Source organism: Delphinapterus leucas, chromosome 11 (assembly GCF_059928025.1).
Source record: "Delphinapterus leucas isolate spDelLeu-1000000601 "Yukka" chromosome 11, BTC_Dleu_Yukka2, whole genome shotgun sequence".
Lineage (NCBI taxonomy): Eukaryota > Metazoa > Chordata > Mammalia > Artiodactyla > Monodontidae > Delphinapterus > Delphinapterus leucas.
In genome coordinates this window covers 58,277,594-58,301,198 of record NC_143139.1, presented here as the reverse complement: position 1 = coordinate 58,301,198, position 23,605 = coordinate 58,277,594, and positions in this window count along the sequence as shown.

The following is a 23,605-nucleotide window of genomic DNA, read 5'->3' as shown; positions in this document are numbered from 1 at the left end:
TGGCCTTTATTATGTTGAGGAAGGTTCCCTCTATGCCTACTTTCTGCAGGGTTTTTATCATAAATGGGTGTTGAATTTTGTCGAAAAATTACTCTGCATCTTTTGAGATGATCATATGGTTTTTCGCCTGCAATTTGTTAATATGGTGTATCACACTGATTGATTTGCATATATTGAAGAATCCTTACATTCCTGAAATAAACCCCACTTGATCATGGTGTATGATCCTTTTAATGTGCTGTTGGATTCTGTTTGCTAGTATTTTGTTGAGGATTTTTGCATCTATGTTCATCATTGATATTGGCCTGTAATTTTCTTTCTTTGTGATATCCTTGTCTTGTTTTGGTATCAGGGTGATGGTGGCCTCATAGAATGAGTTTGGGAGTGTTCTTCCCTCTGCTATATTTTGGAAGAGTTTGAGAAGGATAGGTGTTAGCTCTTCTCTAAATGTTTGATAGAATTCGCTTGTGAAGCCATCTGGTCCTGGGCTTTTGTTTGTTGGAAGATTTTGAATCACAGTTTCAATTTCAGTGCTTGTGATTGGTCTGTTCATATTTTCTATTTCTTCCTGATTCAGTCTTGGCAGGTTGTGCATTTCTAAGAATTTGTCCATTTCTTCCAGGTTGTCCATTTTATTGGCATAGAGTTGCTTGTAGTAATCTCTCATGATCTTTTGTATTTCTGCAGTGTCAGTTGTTACTTCTACTTTTCATTTCTAATTCTATTGATTTGAGTCTTCTCCCTTTTTTACTTGATGAGTCTGGCTAATGGTTTATCAATTTTGTTTATCTTCTCAAAGAACCAGCTTTTAGTTTTATTAATCTTTGCTATCATTTCCTTCATTTCTTTTTCATTTATTTCTGATCTGATCTTTATGATTTCTTTCCTTCAGCTAACTTTGGGGTTTTCTTGTTCTTCTTTCTCTAATTGCTTCAGGTGCAAGGTTAGGTTTTTTATTCGAGATGTTTCCTGTTTCTTAAGGTAGGATTGTATTGCTATAAACTTCCCTCTTTGAACTGCTTTTGCTGCATCCCATAGATTTTGGGTCGTCGTGTCTCCATTGTCATTTGTTTCTAGGTATTTTTTAATTTCCTCTTTGATTTCTTCAGTGATCACTTCGTTATTAAGTAGTGTATTATTTAGCCTCCGTGTGTTTGTATTTTTTACAGATCTTTTCCTGTAATTGATATCTAGTCTCACAGCATTGTTGTCGGAAAAGATACTTGATACAATTTCAATTTTCTTAAATTTACCAAGGCTTGATTTGTGACGCAAGATATGATCTATCCTGGAGAATGTTCCATGAGCACTTGAGAAAAATGTGTATTCTGTTGTTTTTGGATGGACTGTCCTATAAATATCAATTAAGTGCATCTTGTTTAATGTATCATTTAAAGCTTGTGTTTCCTTATTTATTTTCATTATGGATGATCTGTCCATTAGTGAAAGTGGGGTGTTAAAGTCCCCTACTATGAATGTGTTACTGTCGATTTCCCCTTTATGGCTGTTAGTATTTGCCTTATGTATTGAGGTGCTCCTATGTTGGGTGCATAAATATTTACAATTGTTATATCTTCTTCTTGGATCGATCCCTTGATCATTATGTAGTGTCCTTCTTTGTCTCTTCTAATAGTCTTTATTTTAAAGTCTATTTTTTCTGATATGAGAATTGCTACTCCAGCTTTCTTTTGGTTTCCATTTGCATGAAATATCTTTTTGCATCCCCTTACTTTCAGTCTATATGTGTCTCTAGGTCTGAAGTGGGTCTCTTGTAGACAGCATATATATGGGTCTTGTTTTTGTATCCATTCAGCCAATATGTGTCCTATGGTGGGTGCATTTAGTCCATTTACATTTAAGGTAATTATCGATATGTATGTTCCTGTTCCCATTTTCTTAATTGTTTTGGGTTCGTTATTGTAGGTCTTTTCCTTCTCTTGTGTTTCTTGCCTAGAGAAGTTCCTTTAGCAGTTGTTGTAAAGCTGGTTTGGTGGTGCTGAACTCTCTCCGCTTTTGCTTGTCTGTAAAGGTTTTAATTTCTCCAACAAATCCGAATGAGATCCTTCCTGGGTAGAGTAATCTTGGTTGCAGCTTTTTCTCCTTCATCATTTTAAATATGTCCTGCCAGTCCCTTTTGGCTTGCAGAGTTTCTGGTGAAAGATCAGCTGTTAACCTTATGGGGATCCCTTTGTGTGTTATTTGTTGTTTTTCCCTTGCTGCTATTAATATGTTTTCTTTGTATTTAATTTTTGACAGTTTGATTAATATGTGTCTTGGCGTATTTCTCCTTGGATTTATCTTGTATGGCACTCTGTGCCTCCTGGATGTGATTAACTATTTCCTTTCCCATATTAGGGAAGTTTTCAAATATAATCTCTTCAAATATTTTCTCAGTCCCTTTCTTTTTCTCTTCTTCTTCTGGAACTCCTATAATTCGAATGTTGGTGCATTTAATGTTTTCCCAGAGGTCTCTGAGACTGTCCTCAGTTCTTTTCATTCTATTTCTTTATTCTGCTCTGCAGTAATTATTTCCACTATTTTACCTTCCAGCTCACTTATCCGTTCTTCTGCCTCAGTTATTCTGCTATTGATCCCATCTAGAGTATTTTAAATTTCATTTATTGTGTTGTTCATCGTTGCTTGTTTCATCTTTAATTCTTCTAGGTTCTTGTTAAATGTTTTGTGCATTTTGTCTATTCTATTTCCAAGATTTTGGATCATCTTTACTATCATTATTCTGAATTCTTTTTCAGGTAGACTGCCTATTTCCTCTTCATTTGTTAGGTCTGGTGGGTTTTTATCTTGCTCCTTCATCTGCTGTGTGTTTTTCTGTCTTCTCATTTTGCTTATCTTACTTTATTTGGGGTCTCCTTTTTGCAGGCTGCAGGTTCGTAGTTCCCATTGTTTTTGGTGTCTGTCCCCAGTGGCTAGGGTTGTTTCAGTGGGTTGTGTAGACTTCCTGGTGGAGGGGACTAGTGCCTGTGCTCTGGTGGATGAGGCTGGATCTTGTCTCTATGGTAGGCAGGTCCACGTCTAGTTGTTGTAGTTTATCTTATGACAGGGCCAAAAGTAAGCTCATTACACGAGATGAATTGTGCCGAAGCACAGCAGTAGAGGGCTGCCGCTCGCTCAGGCAAAACAGCGCCGTCTGTCCTGCTGTGGTAGCTTTTATTAAAACAATATCTAGGTTTACACTTTAAGACTTGTCTTCTTAACATTTCAGAAATGCCAAAGCAGCAACCTATGTTTTTATTAATTATACAAGCAATAATTGGCTTTCTTGAGAACATGCCGTGCTTCGTCCTTGAGCGCAAAAGCAGCACAAAGTTCCCACCATTATTTTGATTATACTGAAGTAGCACAAGGACATTTCCTTGCGTTCCCACCACTCTGATTATACTGAGGACATCTCATGGATCAGTGCCCAAAGCACTCAATGCTTTTTCGCAGGCCCCCGGTTTGCCGGGGGGGGGGGGGCTCAAAGCATTCAGGACTGTTCACAGCTCTGGCTTATTTGCATGCCCCCAGTTTGCCTGGGGAGCTCAAAGCAATCAGGACTGTTTGCAGTTCTGGCTTATTCGCCAGCCCCCAGTTTGCTGGGGGAGGGGGGGCGCTCATGGGTCACGTCTCCTTTCCATGTCTTCAGTTATTCCACTACATTTCCCCCTTTTTGTTTTGCAATTTTTGTAGCATCAAGGAAAACACGGCAGCATTACTTTTGGTACTAAACTACATGGAATTATTTTGCAGCTTGTGCAGCATCAAGGAAAACACAGCAGCTTGTTGCGATGTTGTATGGCAGGTGACTTTCAATCGTCGTCAGACTATAATTAAACATACGATTATTATTATAATGAGCATTAGCAATCCTGCAGTAGAAGCTGTTATGGCTATAATACCCATGACAGCTGTAATCAACATTTCTACAAATCTTTTACTTCTTTTTAATGCATCAGCTAAATATTGTAAAACAGCCATAGGAAGAGATTCTTGTCATTCCCTTCTAAGATTGACAGGAAGTCAAAGACCTGTCCGAGCTCGTAAGATATACAAACTTTCAGTAGATCTGTTAAAAGATATACTAGAGTTAATGCAGGTATACAGAGAGCAATTTTTACACATTATAATACCTTGAGTTTTATTCCATACAGCTGGTCCCGTTAACAATATATAAGGTAATTTCTCACAACTACGAGTATATCGAGTAACATTTTCATGAAAAGTTAAACTATGATTTCCAGATTTGTTAACCACATGTCCTACCCAGGCATTAATCTTTTTCAAAGCTGTCATAAGCTTCCATAAATCCTTTTGAATAGGATATCCATTTAAATGAGGACCAGGAGGAGAAAACCCTCCTGCATGTTATACTATGGTATCATTAATAGTATTGCTATAAATAGTGTTATCCTCTCTATGCCAGTGTAAATTCTTCAGACCCCTTTTTCCTCGGGCGGAGCCAAAAGGGCTCTAATCAATGACGCTTCCCCAAGAAGTATTAATAAGAACCCGAGCCATTTCTCCTCGGCATCGAGTCCAATGGTCCCAATCCGATAATCGAGCCACAAGAGGCACCTGGCATGGAGGCAAATAGGGTGTGGAAACATTCTCATTAAGAGTGGAATTAGAACTTTTAAAACTATAAGCACTCAAAAGATATAACCCATGATATCTGCTTTTATTTTTGACAACACTTAACCATGTCTGATAATTCATTTTAAGGCAATGATCTCCCTTTCCCATACAAATAGGAGGTCCATTAACACCCACAGTATAATTTTCTATTATCCTTTCTTTTTTTTCCGGCTTTAAAGGGCCTCTGTCATCAAAAGGACCAGGCAACCATCCAGACTTATTTACATATACAAGAATTGGGGCATCCCACCAGGTAACACCCATATTAAGAGGAGGGTTAGGAATATAAGTCCAATAAGTATGGTTAGTACAATTTATCTCATTGGCTGATATGCTTATTACCTGTGTAGACAACATTGCCAACATAGCCACAAAAAGATTGGTGCTAGTGAGGGGTTTACCCTGTGAAATGACAAGATTTTCAGCAGTGCCTGTAAACTTTTTCATTTGCCCCCAGGTCAATGGAGGCGCCTTCTTCTTTCCACCAAGTCTTAAAGTGTATATATTGTCCAGGTTCAAGAACAGTCTCGGCAAGCGCCTCCCAATCTTGAGGAATTAATATGTTTTTGGAAGCATACCTAGACAAAAGACCTTGAACATAATTAGAATGTATCCCATACGCATTAATGGCTTTTTTTAGCATTTAAAAAATTTTTACGTCATGAGGGTTATACTCAACGTTTATATATCCATTCGGAAATTGATCATTAGCAGGCATAGCTTGTTTAACAATAGGGAAAGCAAAAAATGATTCAGAATATTGCTTTCCTTCCTTATTTATCTCTTCTTCCAACAATATTTTATTAGATTTAGGTTTTAGAGGAAAGCGAAACTGACGAGAGGCTCCAACAGGATAAGCTGTTAATTCTAAAGGAGGAGCCGAAGGAATAGTAGGACATGGCTCCTGATATAAAGGAGTGGTAGCATTGTTTTTATTTTCTTCCAATTTAACTATCAAATTTTTTAACTTTGAACGTATATCAGAAATCTCATTCTGTTGAGAAAGTGGCATCTCATTTTGTTTGCTAGTCTGCTGCCGTTCTTTATCATCATCAGAAAAAGCCCCTTCATCACTGGAATCTGAAAAATCCTCTCCTGTCTCAGACACAAGGGGAGGAGGAGGCAGAGGAAGGTCCTCTATAGGAGACTTACTGAGCAGCCGGGCTGTAAGGAGGCCGCGGCGCGGGGGGCGAAAAGTAGCAGAGTGATCGGGAGCAGAATTTGGACGCTGAGGGCGCACCCCATTTTCACTTTCCGTCTCAGACTGTAATGGTTCCAGGGTAAGGGAAATTAATTTACAAAGAGACCAAACACGGACAGATATAGGGTCTCCATGCTGATGAGCTCTTCTTAAGGCTCGCATAACCTGTTTCCAAGCTTTTAAATTCAACTGGTTATGACCAGAAGATTGAAATCAGTAACAATGTTTACGTACCAGCGCAAACAATTCATCAAAAGATTCTGGTTTCACTTTCACTCCTGAACTCCGTAATAACTGTTCCAGGAGTCTAATGTACTGAAATTCTACTGAATGGGAATTCCCCATTACAGTTACTCTACTGTTGCCGAAGGTTTTGCTTACTCTGAGTGGACCAATTTCCCCTTCGGTCCCGCGATCGCGCGATTACTTACCCGCAAGTCCCTGTTCGGGCGCCAAATGTTGTAGTTTATCTTATGAAAGGGCCGAAAGTAAGCTCATCACACGAGATGAATTGTGCCGAAGCACAGCAGTAGAGGGCTGCCGCTCGCTCAGGCAAAACAGCGCCGTCTGTCCTGCTGTGGTAGCTTTTATTAAAGCATTATCTAGGTTTACACTTTAAGACTTGTCTTCTTAACATTTCAGAAATGCCAAAGCAGCAACCTATGTTTTTTAATTATACAAGCAATAATTGGCTTTCTTGAGAACATGCCATGCTTCGTCCTTGAGCGCAAAAGCAGCACAAAGTTCCCACCATTATTTTGATTATACTGAAGTAGCACAAGGACATTTCCTTGCGTTCCCACCACTCTGATTATACTGAGGACATCTCATGGATCAGTGCCCAAAGCACTCAATGCTTTTTCGCAGGCCCCCGGTTTGCCGGGGGGGGGGGGGTGTGGGGAGGGGGCTCAAAGCATTCAAGACTATTCACAGCTCTGGCTTATTCGCATGCCCCCGGTTTGCCGGGGGGCTCAAAGCAATCAGGACTGTTTGCAGTTCTGGCTTACTCGCCAGCCCCCAGGTTGCTGGGGGGGTGGGGGCTCATGGGTCACGTCTCCTTTCCATGTCCTCAGTTATTCCACTACATCTGGTGGTATGTTTTGGGGTGTCTGTGGACTTATTATGATTTTAGGCAGCCTCTCTGCTAATGGGTGGGGTTGTGTTCCTGTCTTGCTAGTTGTTTGGCATAGGATGTCCAGCACTGTAGCTTGCTGATCGTTGAGTGATGAAGCTGGGTGCTGGCGTTGAGATGGAGATCTCTGGGAGATTTTCGCCGTTTGATATTATGTGGAGCTGGGAGGTCTCTTGTGGACCAGTGTCTTGAAGTTGGCTCTCCCACCTCAGAGGCACAGCACTGACTCCTGGCTGCAGCACCAAGAGCCTTTCATCCACACGGCTCAGAATACAAGGGAGAAAAAGTAGAAAGAAAGAATTAGTAGAAGTAGAAAGAGAGAAAGAAAGGAGGGAGGGAGGGAGGAAGGAAGGAAGGAGGGAAGGAAGGAAAAAAGGAAAGAAGTTAAAGTAAAATAAAATAAAGTAAGATAAAATATAATAAATTTATTAAAATTAAAAAATAATTATTAAGAAAAATATTAACAAAACAAAACAAAGCAAAACAAAAAACCGGACGTATAGAACCCTTGGACAAATGGTGGAAGCAAAGCTATACAGACAAAATCTCACACAGAAGCATACACATACACACTCACAAAAAGAGGAAAAGGGGAAAAAATCATAAATCTTGCTCTCAAAGTCCACTTCCTTAATTTGGGATAATTCGTTGTTTATTCATGTATTCCACAGATGCAGGGTACATCAAGTTGATTGTCGGGCTTTAATCCGCTGCTTCTGAGGCTGCTGGGAGAGATTTCCCTTTCTCTTGTTTGTTCTCACAGCTCCCAGGGGCTCAGCTTTGGATTTGGCCCTGCCTCTGCGTGTAGGTCGCCGGAGGGCGTCTGTTCTTCGCTCAGACAGGACGGGGTTAAAGGCGCAGCTGCTTCCGGGACTCCGGCTCACTCAGGCGGGGGGGGGGGGGAGGGAGGGGCACGGGGGGGCGGGGCGAGCCTGCGTCGGCAGAGGCCGGCGTGACGTTGCACCACGCTGAGGCGCGCCGTGCGTTCTACCGGGAAAGTTGTCCCTGGATCCCGGGACCCTGGCAGTGGCGGGCTGCACAGGCTCCCCGGAAGGGGGGTGTGGATAGTGACCTGTGCTCGCACACAGGCTTCTTGGTGGCGGCAGCAGTAGCCTTAGTGTCTCATGCCCGTCTCTGGGGTCCGCGCTTTTAGCCGCAGCTCGCGCCCGCCTTTGGAGCTCCTTTAAGCAGCGCTCTTAATCCCCTCTCCTCGCGCACAGAAAGAGGGAAGAGAAAGTCTCTTGCCTCTTCGTTAGGTCCAGACTTTTCCCGGACTCCCTCCCGGCTAGCCGTGGCGCACTAATCCCCTGCAGGCTGTGTTCACGCCGCCACCCCCAGTCTTCTCCCGGCGCTCCGACCGAAGCCGAGCCTCAACTCTCAGACCCGCCCGCCCCGGCGGGTGAGCAGACAAGCCTTTCCAGCTGGTGAGTGCCGGTCGGCCCTGATCCTCTGTGCGGGAATCTCTCCTCCGCGGGTCCGAAGCTCCCCCTCTCCGCCACCCGCAGTCTCGCCCACGAAGGGGCTTCCTAGTGTGTGGAAAACTTTCTTCCTTCACAGCTCCCTCCCACTGGTGCAGGCCCCGTCCCTGTCCTTTTGTCTCTGTTTATTCTTTTTTCTTTTGCCCTACCCAGGTACGTGGGGGGGTTTCTTGCCTTTTGGGAGGTCTGAGGTCTTCTGCCAGCATTCAGTAGGTGTTCTGTAGGAGTTGTTCCACGTGTAGATGTATTTCTGGTGTATCTATGGGGAGGAAGGTGATCTCCGCATCTTACTCTTCCGCCATCTTCCCGGAAGCCATGCCTCACTTTTGTTTGGATCAGTCAGCAAACGCTTTTTCGAACCGCCAAATTCTCCACACCTCCTACCTTTCGCGCCGCCCTAGTCTCGAAGCTCCCGCCACTCTTAACATCTTTATTGGAGTATAATTGCTTTACAGTGGTGTGTTAGTTTCTGCTTTATAACAAAGTGAATGAGTTATACATATACATATGTTCCCATATCTCTTCCCTCTTGCGTCACCCTCCCTATCCCACCCCGCTAGGTGGTCACAAACCACCTAGCTAATCTCCCTGTGCTATGCGGCTACTTCCCACTAGCTATCTCTTTTATGTTTGGTAGTGTATATATGTCCATGCCACTCTCTCACTTTGTCACAGCTTACCCTTCCCCCTCCCCATATCCTCAACTCCATGCTCTAGGTAGGTCTGTGTCTTTATTCCTGTCTTACCCCTAGGTTCTTCATGACCTTTCGTTTGTTTTTTTTTCTTAGATTCCATATATATGTGTTAGCATACGGTATTTGTTTTTCTCTTTTTGACTTACTTCACTCTGTATGACAGACTCTAGGTCCATCCACCTGACTACAAATAACTCAATTTCGTTTCTTTTTATGGCTGAGTAATTTTCCATTGTATATATGTGCCACATCTTCTTTATCCATTCATCTGTTGATGGACACTTAAGTTGCTTCCATGCCCTGACTATTGTAGATAGAGCTGCAATGAACACTTTGGTACATGACTCTTTTTGAATTATGGTTTTCTCAGGGTATATGCCCTGTAGTGGGATTGCTGGGTTGTATGGTAGTTCTATTTGTAGTTTTTTAAGGAACCTCCATACTGTTCTCCATAGTGGCTGTATCAATTTACATTCCCACTAAGAGTGCAAGAGTGTTCCCTTTTCTTCACACCCTCTCCAGCATTTATTGTTTCTAGATTTTTTTGATGATGGCCATTCTGACTGGTGTGAGATGATATCTCATTTTAGTTTTGATTTGCATTTCTCTAATGACTAATGATGTTGAGTATTCTTTCATGTGTTTGTTGGCAATCTGTATATCTTCTTTGGAGAAATGTCTATTTAGGTCCTCTGTCCATTTTTTAATTGGATTGTTTGTTTTTTTTTGTTATTGAGCTGCATGAGCTGCTTGTAAATTTTGGAGATTAATCCTTTGTCAGTTGCTTCATTTGCAAATATTTTCTCGCATTCTGAGGGTTGTCTTTTGGTCTTGTTTATGGTTTCCTTTGCTGTGCAAAAGCTTTGAAGTTTCATTAGGTTCCATTAGTTTATTTGTTTTTATTTCCATTTCTCTAGGAGGTGGGTCAAAAAGGATCATGCTGTGATTTATGTCATAGAGTGTTCTGCCTATATTTTCCTCTAAGAGTTTGATAGTGTCTGGCCTTGAGTCAGGAGCACATGGATTTTTGGTGATCAGTATTGTTTGCCATACCCATGAGGTAGTTAACATTTTATAAATACTTTAAAGATAAGGATACAAGAGGTGAGAGAGACTAAGAAACTTGTCCAAAGCTGCACAGCTGGTAAATGGCAGAGCCAGAGTTGAAATCTAAGCCCTTAGATCCACAGATCATAGTATCTTACTGCCTTATTCCTCTTTTCCCTAAATACCCTTCATTGTCTCTCATTCCCCAACCAATCCCTCTGTTCCTATTATCAGATTGGTCTTTAACATGAAAGATACTGAATATGACAAAGGTTCTCATCTGAGAGGAGATGACCTCCCCACAAGATTTCTACTTCTCTGTGTGTCTTTCTGGTTATATACCTAGTTGAGTTTGGTAATTTAGAAAGCATCTGTATATACTTTTGTGATCATTTATTCAGCAAAAACATGAGTACCTACTCTGTACTAAATACCTGGAGTCTAATGGGAAATTGAAGAACATAGTATAAAAATTTTCTTTATAGATTATCTTATAAATTTTCTTGGAAAGAATTCCAAAATATTCAAAGGTGCTTCATTACAAAATTCCATTGGAGGACATATCTTTAACATTGTTACTCACATGGACAAGGGTCCTTTTCCTCATACTTCATTTCACTTTTTTCTGTCTTTTTCTAGATCCTTGTAATATATTTGAGAGTCTTGAGATTTTCTTTATACTAGCAAATAAGTGTGACTAGATAATCCAAACAAGGTGTGTCTTATGTTTTTGTTGTTGTCATTGTTAGTTTATGTATAAAACAAACAAGAAACCCACTTGTTTTAACCTGGAATTCTTTTACATACATATAGTCAGAATATATTTTAAATGGTTTTGGACATAATGTTTAGAAAGAAGGAGTTTGGTTTAGCACATATTTCAGGTGATGTTTTTGTTTTTTTTATTGAACAACCATAAGATAGATGTAAAGTTTCAAATTATAGGTAGAAATAAGCATCTAATTTTAAATATTAATGTCCTAATGTAACAGAATATGAATATAAATATGAATTGTCAAAGTACTTATTTTATATTACTTTGTCTTATTTTCAATGTTTAATAATTTACAAAATTAACTTCAAAAATGATAGGCCTGATAGGAAGCAGAGGAGCAATAGTTAGGTGCTAGGGCTTAAGTCCTCTACCCATATTTCTTTGTAAAACTTGTCCAGCAAAACTCAGAGAGTATATCAAAGAAATGGTGTGTAGATCCTGCTGAAAAGTTCCTCAGGCATATCATTCAAAATTAGACATGCCTTCTCTCTCATACTATTATTCTTGTCCAGAACTTGAAGTAGGCAGTTTTCAGACCTGCTGCTTCTTCCAAATTGTAATAAATAAATGACATCCTTATTCATGAGAATCTGTTCTAATTTAGAAGACTTACCTTTGCATGTACCTTTACCATGAAAACCTCAGGGGAAAGTAATTAAATTTAATAGCCTCTATGTGTTCTAAACAAAGATGTACAATAGATACAATGATGATGATCAAATTCAAGTATTTACAGAAATCAGTACTTTGGAAATTCAAATGTAATCTCATATTTGTGGTGCTCTATTCTGGAACTATGGAAATATTTTAATTGTCATTAGAATGGTATTTTTCCCTGTTTTGGAATTTTAATAAGTAATTATTGATATTTATTCTCGGTTATCTTTCTCTCAGCCCATGGAGTAAGGTACTGCTCTGTTGAATACATATTTTCCAAAGTCATCTTTCTAAACTCAAAACTGATTTGATTCTTTGCTTCAATAAGGAACAAAAGGGTACTGAACCGGCTACTCAAGACACATGAAACAATGAGAATGTGGACCTAGCAGAGAGTAGATGCTCGTAAATAAGGCACCAATTTTGCAGATACACAAATATGAAGTGTTTTTAAGTTTTCAATGTTTACCATCAGTATAGGATTTGAACATAGAAAAGAATAGACTATGGCATTTAAACATAAGTGAACAAATCTGAATCACACGAAACAGATAAATGCAAACTGAAGCTACAATAATATTCTATTTTTTCGCTTGTCATTTGGCAAAGATCAAAAATTGTAAAATGTATTTTGACACATTTTTTAAATAGGCTCTCTCACACATTGCTTGTGAAAACAGAAATTGGTTAAGCCTCTTTGGATGGTAATTCTAGCCATTTGTTAAATTATTAATCCATATAGCTTCTGACCAGAAATTAAACTTTTAGCAATCATTTTGTAGACGTGTTCAAAGATGTATGAACAATTATATTCATTTCAGTACTGCTTGTAATGGCAAAAAAAAATTAAAAAGGAAACAACCTCAGGTATCTATCACTAGGGACTCATTAAGTCAATTATGGAATACTACACAACTGTTAAAAATTGTATGTACTAATACGGAATGAACAGTAAGATATAATGTTGAGTGATTAAAGAAACGAACAGAACAGTGAAAGCCTACCATGAGCCAAATATTCAAACACAAATATTTGAAGATATTCAAGATATTTCAGAAACTGGAAAAAAAAAGAAATACTTGCTCTGGGGAAAGTAGTTGGTTTGGGAGAAAAGGTAGGAAGGAATCTTCAGTATAGCTGAACATTTATAATTTGTACACATTGCCTATTCAAAAATGATCAAAAAACAGTAATTTGGGAAACTATTCAACTGTAATATAAGAATTATGGACACGATTATTCAATTATTACTTTCTATAAGAAACAAATATTGATATCATGAGACTGAAATTTATATTTAATACAAATAGATTTTTATTATTTCAAGAAATCTGTGATATTAATGAGGCTAAATAATTGTAAAATGTGGTTCTTGCTACCTTTTATCCCTATTCCTGTCTTTTATAAGGATGCTAATATTTGATTTTAGATATGATGCTTCTCCTGAAATCAATCTTGTGTCGTTAATTATTCAAACATCCAGCCTTCCTTGCTGAAATCATTCTAATTATTCCCAGTGCTCAACAGTATTAGTAAAAGTTACATTTGAATTCAAAATAATTTACACTGAGTCCTTAATATTCCCACAAGCATTTAGCTATTTTTATATTTCACCTCTTGAGATTAAAAAAATAAAAGTAAAAAGATTGAATGTAGCCAATATCATTGTTTTAACTGAAATGATTCTGTGTTTTTATCTCTAATACAATACCATAGAAGGTAGATTAAAATGAGCTTCCTCTCTCTTTTCTGATTTGTAAATCCCTCCTCTCATATTAACTCCTCATTTACACTTTTAAAAATTTTATGATGCTCATATTCTTTTATTATCTGTTAGGTTAATCAGTGGACAAGATTTTATGTACATTTTCTAGTGCATTGCCCTTGAGAAATGAAGATTATTATTCATCCTGAATAAATAAATACCATGTAAGCTTGTAATGGTAGATTTTAAACAACATAAGCTGCCACCTAACATAATCTCTTGTCTGCTAGATTATGCTATCTATTTTCCAAAATAGATTTTATACATATCTGTGCAAAATAATAATATGTATTATTGAAAATAACATGTGGCTTTTGGCAAACTAAAAAACCCATTATAGTGTCTATTAAATTATTTAACAAATAATTTTAAGACTATGATTCTTCAATTTAACATTGATTTGGATGGGAGGCAAGGACACAAGCCAGCCTGAAAAATAAGAATTAGAAACAGGGAAAATACATACAATCCTTTCATTAGTGAGTCTTGAAATTTTGATTTACGTTAGATAAATTAAATTACTTTGGCCTGAGCTGCCTTTCCCCCACCGCAGCAATATTATTCTCCAGAGTCTGTTTTCTACAGCTGTATATATGATTTACAGTGATGGCATTCAAAGACTCTATGTACCATTTCACCCTTCGATACCATATACAGTGGAGAAGCAAGGCACAATAAGGAAAAAAAAATATGTCCAGCTTAAATATGAATCTTCATTGAAATTTCTATTTGTGACGGTTCTAAAATTCTTTACCATAAATTTTCTGGGATAAGCAAGCTTTAAAAAAAATTTTATTAGAGTTTCTCTTAGCCAGAAAATAAATTCTTTTCTGTGACCTTTGAAAAGTAATACCAATGCTTTATTTCTCATATTACTGTTATGAAGCAGCAATCTTGAAATGCAAAACCCAGTCATTAGTCACACCCTAGATTAAGGTGACTGTATTTTCACTGTACCCCCAAAAGAGCTCTTTGATAACTGGGACATTGTCCCCATAATACAATGCCTCCTTTAATTTCATTAACTAGTTTGTCAGTTCTGAGCCTGAGCTACAGGGAGTTTTAAGGAAGGACTGAGGAGTACAACGAACTCAGATACTGGCAGTAATTTTGTGAAACCAATAGTTATACTCAAAACACATAGATTCTCTACCCTGTGTTCTATTAGAACACGGCAAGATTAGCATCTAAAATAAGCCTCTCCTTTTAGACATATAGAAACATTGTCTTACATCAAACACTTCAAAAGGTTGACACGTCAAAACTAAAGTTTGAATAAGTCAATGTTTTCTTTTGTCCATTCAGAATTGGGGAAAACTCAACCACTTATATCACTTTTTTACCCAGAATCTTACTATGAGGAGCTCGCTAATGACCCTGGAAGCCAGCATGCTTTGACCACGCAGATGGACATGCTTGTGACTGAGAAAAGTTGCTGACATGATGAAAGTCTGATCCCTTTTGAAACAGGTGAGCCCTGCAGTAAAACTGAAAAATATTTTCAAATTTCTCAAAAACAATATTACTGGCCACATTGCCGTAATGCTTATTTCCTAAATCCAGCAAGTATAATTGTTGATCTGTTTATCTTCTTGAGTGGGCTCTTTTTGCAGAAAAGAATGTGATTCATTGTCTTTCTAGCTGAAGGTGATCAGTGGTAATTCAAGAACTTCTATATAGGAAATGATTATGGAAAAGAAGCTAGTGGATACAGGTTGAAATTGTCTCACATAACACACAAATGGTATTTATTTATTATTTTTACTTTTTCTACGGTATGTGGGCCTCTCACTGTTGTGGCCTCTCCTGTCGCGGAGCGCAGGCTCAGCGGCCATGGCTCACGGGCCCAGCCGCTCCGCGGCATGTGGGATCTTCCCGGATCGGGGCACGAACCTGTGTCCCCTGCATCGGCAGGCGGACTCTCAACCACTGCACCACCAGGGAAGCCCACAAATGATATTTATTCTGATTGTATTCTCATTCATGGGCAAAGGTAATAGAAAATGTGGGGAGGTTCCTAAACCTCTGACCACTCTTCTCCCAAGTTGCTGCTGGCTCTAACCACAAATTAAAATGCTAAAATGCTTTGGAAAAAATCACAACCCAACCAGAATACAAGAACTATAGAAACTGCAATTCCTGGCTGCTGATCTAGACCACCAACACAGGAAGCGCTGACAGCAAATCTCTTTTCTTCCAAGAAATATTTGCAACCAGGAAAGTTTTTGCAAGCCCATTGTCAGGTTTTATACAAAGTTTAATGACAAATTTTCCAGTGTGGATTTAATTTTAGATGTATCGCTAATTTAATGAAGGGCCTCCAAAATATCACATTTCATCAAGTTATGCTGGCTGGTGTAACAATTTTGTGGCGAGGGGAGCATGGAGAGAGAGAGAGAGAGATGATAGATAAAATAGTTAATGTTATGCTTAAAATACCAATTCCATATTTTAGGTAAAATGCCTTAGTAGCTCAACATCACTAATTCAAGTTATAAATGTGAAAAAGAAAGCAATTTCCTGACAAATCCTTCAGATTGTCTTGAGGACCAACAAGAAATTTTTGCTTCTCATCACTCATTTGAGATAGGTTTAAGCTTATGTTTAATATTAGGTCTAGTTCCTTAGGAAACGGACCTTGAGATGGATATTTGCATGGAAGTAGTTTCTTGGAAAGAAACATAATTTCTTCATAACAGTGTCTGCGAGGGAGAGAATAAAACAGGATTGGTCAGAGGAGAAATTGTGATGCAGCTGCAACAGAGCCTCAGCCAATTCCTCAGAGAGCTCCAAGGGAATAGCCCTTCAGAGTCCCAAGTTGAAGCAAAAAGGTACCAAAGTCCAGCCTCTCACAAGGACAAGTCCATGGATGTGATGCCCCCAGGGAAGGGAAAGGACAAGGCATTTTACTTTGATCTAAGGCCGTGACTGGAAAGGAACTCAGCTCAAAGTCCTCGCCAGGCAACCCTCCCAGCAGCCAAACAACTGTCTTAGTCAAAAGGGGCATCTACAGTTTTCTTCCATGTAAATCTTAAATCATTCAACTTTTGATAATGAGAACCCATTGAACCCTAGTTTCTAATATCAGCAATGCAGTAATGTTATTTAGGGCTAATATATTGAGAATATTATTGACTCTACGAAGATAGCACATTTTAAATATTTGCTAAGGTTTGTGTGTGCTTATTATTGACAGAATGGACTGTTTACCATCATTAATTTCTTACTAGAGATCTTTAAAGCGTAGATTTTTGACACAACACACAGTTGCAAATAGACAGAATTTATGTCAGTGCGACAGTCACAGATGAAAAGAAAGGACTTTGCTTTTGTAGTTCTACTTTTCAGTCAATATTTGTTTAAGGCTTGGTTGAAAGGGGTTCCATGAACAGGTTGCAAGCTTTTGTACTGACATAAATTCTGTCTGTTTGCAACTCTGTGCTTGCCAAGTCTACACCATCTCTCAGCAGGATTCTTAGCATAGCCCACCAGCAGGCTCCTGAGCGTCGCCTCTTCATCTCTTGGAATCAGTTCTCTACATAGGAGCCAGTAAAAACTGGTTAAAATGCAAATGAGACTGTCTCATTCCCCTGCTTACACCTCTTCCATGGCTCCCCATTGCACTCTGAATATATTCCAAGACCTTGCCATGGTCTACAAGGTGTTTCATGATCTGGCTTCTACCTGCTTCTTTCAAATCCCCTCATAACATCAAGCACTGAGCTATTTATTATAGCTAAGATGAATAACATTGGCCTCAGTTCTGTTTGTATAAGACAACAAGGTCTTCTGACTCAAGGTATTTGCATTCTGTGTTGTCTGTACCTGGAATATGCTTCTCTCTGAGTCTTGGCAGTTGATGTGCTCTCATTCTTTAACTAGGCTGTCCAAAGATACCTACAGTTTCCCTCCCTTCCTTCCTGGGCTTCTACTGACCTCCATGTATTTGCCTGCACCTTCCCCAACCTAACCAACAACTTTCCATAACCTTATCATCACAACTATCCATAGCTATCTTGTTTGTAATTTGATAACATGTTTATTTTCTGTCACTCCCATAGATGCAAATTGAATGCTTTATTACTTCCAGTTTTAATAATGTATCTGATCTCTTCCCAATATTTAATTGATATAGCATATAGAGAAAAAGTATGTGAAATGAAACTTGATAGTTAGCCAAGGACTAGACTAGGTCGTGTATTAGGTCGTGTTAAGATTCTGGAGCAATGGAAACCATTGTCAGGATCTTAGGAGTCTAGAGGTAGAAAGAAGACATAAATATTTCTCTCCGTTTGATGCAATTACTCTGTTCACAAGACATGCATGTTATTGTATTCATATATTTATTTAAATGGTGATTATTAAATTGTCTGTCTTCTTACTGCTGATCAATACTAACATCACCTAGGTTTCTGAAACATTTATTTTGGGCCATTTTTCACAAAAACTTTTCCATGTGTAAAATATTAATATAAAAATTTATCTTGATTCCAAGAAAACTCATATTACCATACTATTTAAAATGGCACCTCTCCAGACCCTCCCCAAACTTGTGTCCCTTTAATTTTCTTCCAGGTACTTGCCTTGGACATATCTATGTATTTATTTACTTCTTAGTTACATGACTATATCAGGACAAGACTGTCTTTTATTCTCCTATATCTCTGTTCCTAGAATAAGACTTGACAAATAGGAAGTTCTCCTCAAATGTATGTCAAACTAATGAATGGATGAATCCATTAGTCTAGGAAATTCACATATATGGAAGCTGCTACTTTCCAATGAAGCTGAATAAATGAGATCTCTTAGTCACTACAGTCCTTTCATCCTGAAAAGGTCATAGAATTAATCTTTTCTTTAATTCTCTGTTTTTATGTATGCAAAATGACTGCCTAATCCAAGGGGTTCATCATTTACTAGCAAATAATAAACACTTTTACAATCTGTTCTATGGCCATGTAAATAATGAATATCTAATTGCTAATTGCTAACAGTTGTATTGATATTTATTATTTGCTACGTTTCTTCTTGATAGTTTAGTTATCATATTTAAGTGAGTTTTACTTTTTAATGGAAGCTTATATACTGTTTTAAAGAAAGAAAGAAATTATATGTATATAAGAGAGAGAGAGAGAAAAATTTTTGTCTTTTTCATTCATTACTGTATTCCCAGTGCCTAGAATAATACCTAGTAGACATGGCAGTCACTCAATAAGTATTTGCTGAATTAATAAATTAACATAATATACACTTAGCCAATTTTAATGAAGACTTTTCTCTGGGGGGGATATCCACTTTCATACCTATTCTTAGCTAGATTTTATTTTTACCATCGATTTTTCCTCATATTCTTTTACCAAGGACATCAGAGAAGAAAGAGCACTAGATTATGTCAGTATCATCATATTTCGGGTTCAAGCCCTTCTTTGTGTGACTGTGTGGAAATCCTTTAAGTTATCTGAGATTCCAATTCCTGAATTATCAAAATAATAAAAGCAGTTTTTGACTTTCTAAAGTTCCATTTCAAATCTAAAATTTACGTTTTCTTCAACTCTCACCACTAAAGTCCATTTCAATATACATCTGTTTTTAGAGACAATTTGTAGACCAGTAGACACTTTTATCTCTTTTCAAGTATTTTCAATGAGAAAGCCTCCCAATTATTGAAAGCCCTTTTCTTTCTTCTTTTTTTTTTTTTTGCGGTACGCAGGCCTCTCACTGTTGTGGCCTCTCCTCTTCCGTTGTGGAGCACAGGTTCCGGACGCGCAGGCTCAGTGGTCATGGCTCACGGGCCCAGCCGCTCCACAGCATGTGGAATCTTCCCATACCGGGGCACGAACCCATGTCCCCTGCATCGGCAGGCGGACTTTCAACCACTGCGCCACCAGGGAAGCCCAAAGCCCTTTTCTTTAATTCCCCTTTCTTACTCACCTGTAGTCAGGACTATATGGCATCTCCCTAATTACATAATTAAGGGATTATAACTATACTAAAGTTATTAATTTTAAGAATTAATAACCATCTGGGAGGAATAGATGACTCGACTTACAACTGAAGAGCCTTATGCATTTGGATGCTGCTGAATAAAGCAAGAATCAGGTAAAACCACTGAAGCCAGATTCTGTTCTATATTGAAGAGCTCACCCCCAAAACTGCTTTGAAGGCCAGTTATACCTGGATATTGCGTTGGGTAGTATAGCTTCTATCTAATTTTAGAAGGGAAATCTGAATCAATTAATGCTCTCTATTAGCCAGTTGGATTGGTTACATTACTTAGCAACATTTTATTTGATATAGAGTTACCCACACCTTTGCAAGTGAGGTGGAATGTGTTATACATTATAGTATTTAAGCTATTAAAGACTCTATTAAAGAAAAGTTGTCAATAGAAAATTATATTTCTTATTAACATTTATCTAAGAAAATGTAATAAAAGAACTAGTACATAAGAATAGTTTTCTTCATCACAAATAAAAAATAATTAAGATTTTAATCTTTTTTAATCTCTATGACGTGATCTATGAGGTTGGGATAAGAGGCATCTTAACTCCATTCTCTACTCTAGAGGGCATAGTAAGATCAAATAGTCATGTGATTTCTCCTATGAGGCTTTCTGGGATGTGTCAAAATCTTCAGGAGAAAAAACCTTTCTCTCTAACTCTTGTTATGTTATTGTGTTTTGTCATCCTAAAACCGTCTCTGCCTCCTTTGTCTTGATCTCCAAATGTGATTATTAGAATCATTTAAGTAGACTATTCCTAGTTGTTTACCTACAGAATTGTGTTTCACACTTTCTAGCACCTATGACAATAAGGAAATAAAATCATCTCCAGCTCCATGGAACCTATTAGTCTTAAGACAATCATGGTAGTGATTTTCTCTACCAATACATTAGTTTATGAGGAGGCATGAGATGAATGTCTGGCCCCTTCATTCATTCACTCATCTATTCAATAATCATTTTTGAGTGCCTCCTATATGCCAGGCAACTTTCACGGTCTTGAGGATACAGAGAAAATACAAGTCACAGTTCTTCGTAGAGCTTATGTTTTAGAGGAAAGAGAAAAATAAAACAAACATAAATCAATCAATCAATAATATCTCAGGGAATGAAAAGTGCTGTGAAGAAAAATAAAGCCAGGTAATGTAATATAGAGAAATGTGGGAAGGATGTTGTTTTCAATAAATGTGATCAACAAATCTCCACTATGTTATGTGACATAGAAGTTGTGATTGAAAAAACTAGAATACGGGCTTCCCTGGTGGTGCAGTGGTTGAGAGTCCGCCTGCCGATGCAGGGGACACGGGTTCGTGCCCAGGTCTGGGAAGATACCACATGCCGCGGAACGGCTGGGCCCGTGAGCCATGGCCACTGAGGCTGCGCGTCCGGAGCCTGTGCTCCGCAATGGGAGAAGCCACAACAGTGAGAGGCCCAAGTACCGCAAAAAAAAAAAACAAAAACTAGAATACAGTTGGATATCATTTTAATGACTAGAATTGCTTTGTGATCCTAAGAGATAAGAGTATATAAAAAGAATGTAGAATCTGTTATGAACAATGATCTTTACATTTAGATAACAAAGGTATTTGCATATCTCAAGAGACAACCAAAAAGAAAACTAGCTCAAATGATACAACCATTTGAATAGGAGTTATAGACTCTAATATATCTTAAAAATTAACGATGATATTACTCGAAAATAAGGGAAACCTCTGTATGATCACAGTTTCTTCTATACCATGAAATCCTTGCTATGGATTATGAACAGATTTCATTAAATTTCGGGTCACTTCAGGCTAAGCTAAGAGAGTGACCTCAAAAATTACTTGGAAAGGTGTTTCTGAAAAATGTGTGATGTATATTTCCTTATTATGTAGTCGATTTTGAACACTTAGTAGGTCTACAATTAAGTTTAAGAATATTTGTAACAATAAAATAAACCCATTCTCTTAATATTTTATATTATGAAATATGTACATATTTGATAATATAAATATTTGTTTGTATAAGTAATATTAAAGAGAATTTGACCTATTAGAGTGACTAGTCAATCCTCTGACTTGTTTAATATTTAAGTTATAAGAATTATTTTACTTTGGAAGTATTTGTTATTTAAGGTAAATAGACATGGTACTTGAACAAATTAAATATATAAACTTCGTAAATACAGTTTAAATATCTAAAGGAACTTAACGAAGATAGTAAAAAATATATATTAATCAAAGTTTTTTCAAGATAATTATTAAAATTACTAGTCTTAAAAACAGAATAATCAAATAGGTAAGTTGGAAATATTAAAAATGTGATTTTAGGAAAGGAATAACTTTAATAAAGTGAAATATTTTTAAAAATCTCTGAACAATATTTGGTATGAAAAAGTACCTATGTGGGCAAGATAAAACATATTTTTCATTAGAGTAACTTTTAAGCAGAGACCTGAATATACTAGGGGGTATTAGCCACAGAGAAAGGTTATCTCTAGCAGAAGGAATATTAACTGCAAAGGCCCTGAGGCAGGAACATGCCTGCTTGATGTTTGTGGTGAAGTGTGATTCCTAGAATTGCTGTCTTGCTCCCAGACAAGAGGGTGAAGCCCTAGAACTAGGTCAGAGCCTAGGATTGACATGAGGTGGAAGCAGAGCCTGGCATATTCTCCCCATCTTCTTACTTCTTGCTGTATAAAATAACAAATGCCCTCATTTTTTAAGCCAGTGTGAATTTGTAGTTATGTATTGTTTGCAGGTAAAAATATCTGAACAATTCAAGTTACTATTTATATTTTTTCAATCTTCAAATTGCCAAACAATGAGTGGGCAATCTTTATTAGGTGGATATGCTATAGGACTTTATTTTCAAGGACATTTTCATTTACAGGTTAAGGTGTTATATCTGGAGTTAATTATTGCATAATGACATATATATATATTTGCTACTTCCATTTTACGTGCATTGTCTCTCTGAGTTTCATTCAGTCACAGCATGAAGTTGTTATACTCAGTTTATAGGGAAGGAAACTGAGACTCAGAGAGGTAAAATCATTTGAACGGGAGGCAGGTTTTCAAAGGCCAATGCCATTGCTATTTTCATTACAACCAACTGTTAAAAATTGGTCTTTGACATAAAGCCATAGGCCAACTAAAATTCTGAAGTCATAAATTCAGGGTTGTGGAATCTCTAATAAGGGAATTTTTGGCAAAATAATGGAAGGAAGGATTTCATGGAGCAGCCTTCTGTATAGAGCTCTTCAAATAAAACTACGTTAGTAGCTTTGTCTATTTAAAAGGCTAACTTTGTGTTGAAAGGGCCAGGAGTTTGTGGAGAGTTGCAGAGACAATGTCTGTCATTTAGTAGCTGAGTATTGAGATTCAGTTTCCTTCTTACCAAGCTATTGTGGGGAGTGATATACATATAAAACGCTTAGCATAGTGCCTACCACATAATAGCACCTCTGAGGTGCTCTTTAAAACTTCACCAGGAATCATAAAGTGAATGGTATTTTTTTTAGAATATTCATCAACCAATTACCCATACTTTGAAATTGCATAGGAAAATTAAAATCTTAACACAATTTTTTTACTAATATACTTAAAACATTCTTCTGTCCTTAATTCTGCTGCTATCCTGTTTTTCCCACTTATACCCCCATCACTTAGTCTCTGGTGGAGTCTAACACCTGTTATATATTATATATATAATAACACCTGTTAATGTAACACAATGAAAATAAAATGAAGGATTTCATGAAATCTTTGAAAATGATATCAGAGATGAGGTTTGGCAGTTGGGTAAGTTAAAAGCAAAACAAAAACAGGATGTTAACACAAAGTATTTCAAAGAGGAAGTATTAAGATATTAAGAAATTAAAACAAGACCTTGAGAAAATTACTTAAACTCACAAATGCATTTATAAAAATGAATCTACTTATAGTCAAACTGAGAAAGTCCAAATAAAGCAAAGAACATCATTATATCAGAGTATCATGATATATTTTTTACAGAAAGTATCACTGGATTGATTTTTATTTATTCTTTAAAAAAAGAACACATATTGGCAATTATGAGACATTTTGTTAAATAAAAGATGAAATAAATTTATTATCAATTTTAAGGTCTAAGAATGTAATTTTCACAATTTCCTATGAAAATTTGCTTCCTCTTTTAAATGATTTTCTTTGTGTTAATTGCCTTCATTAAATTATCTTCTCATGATCGAACTTCC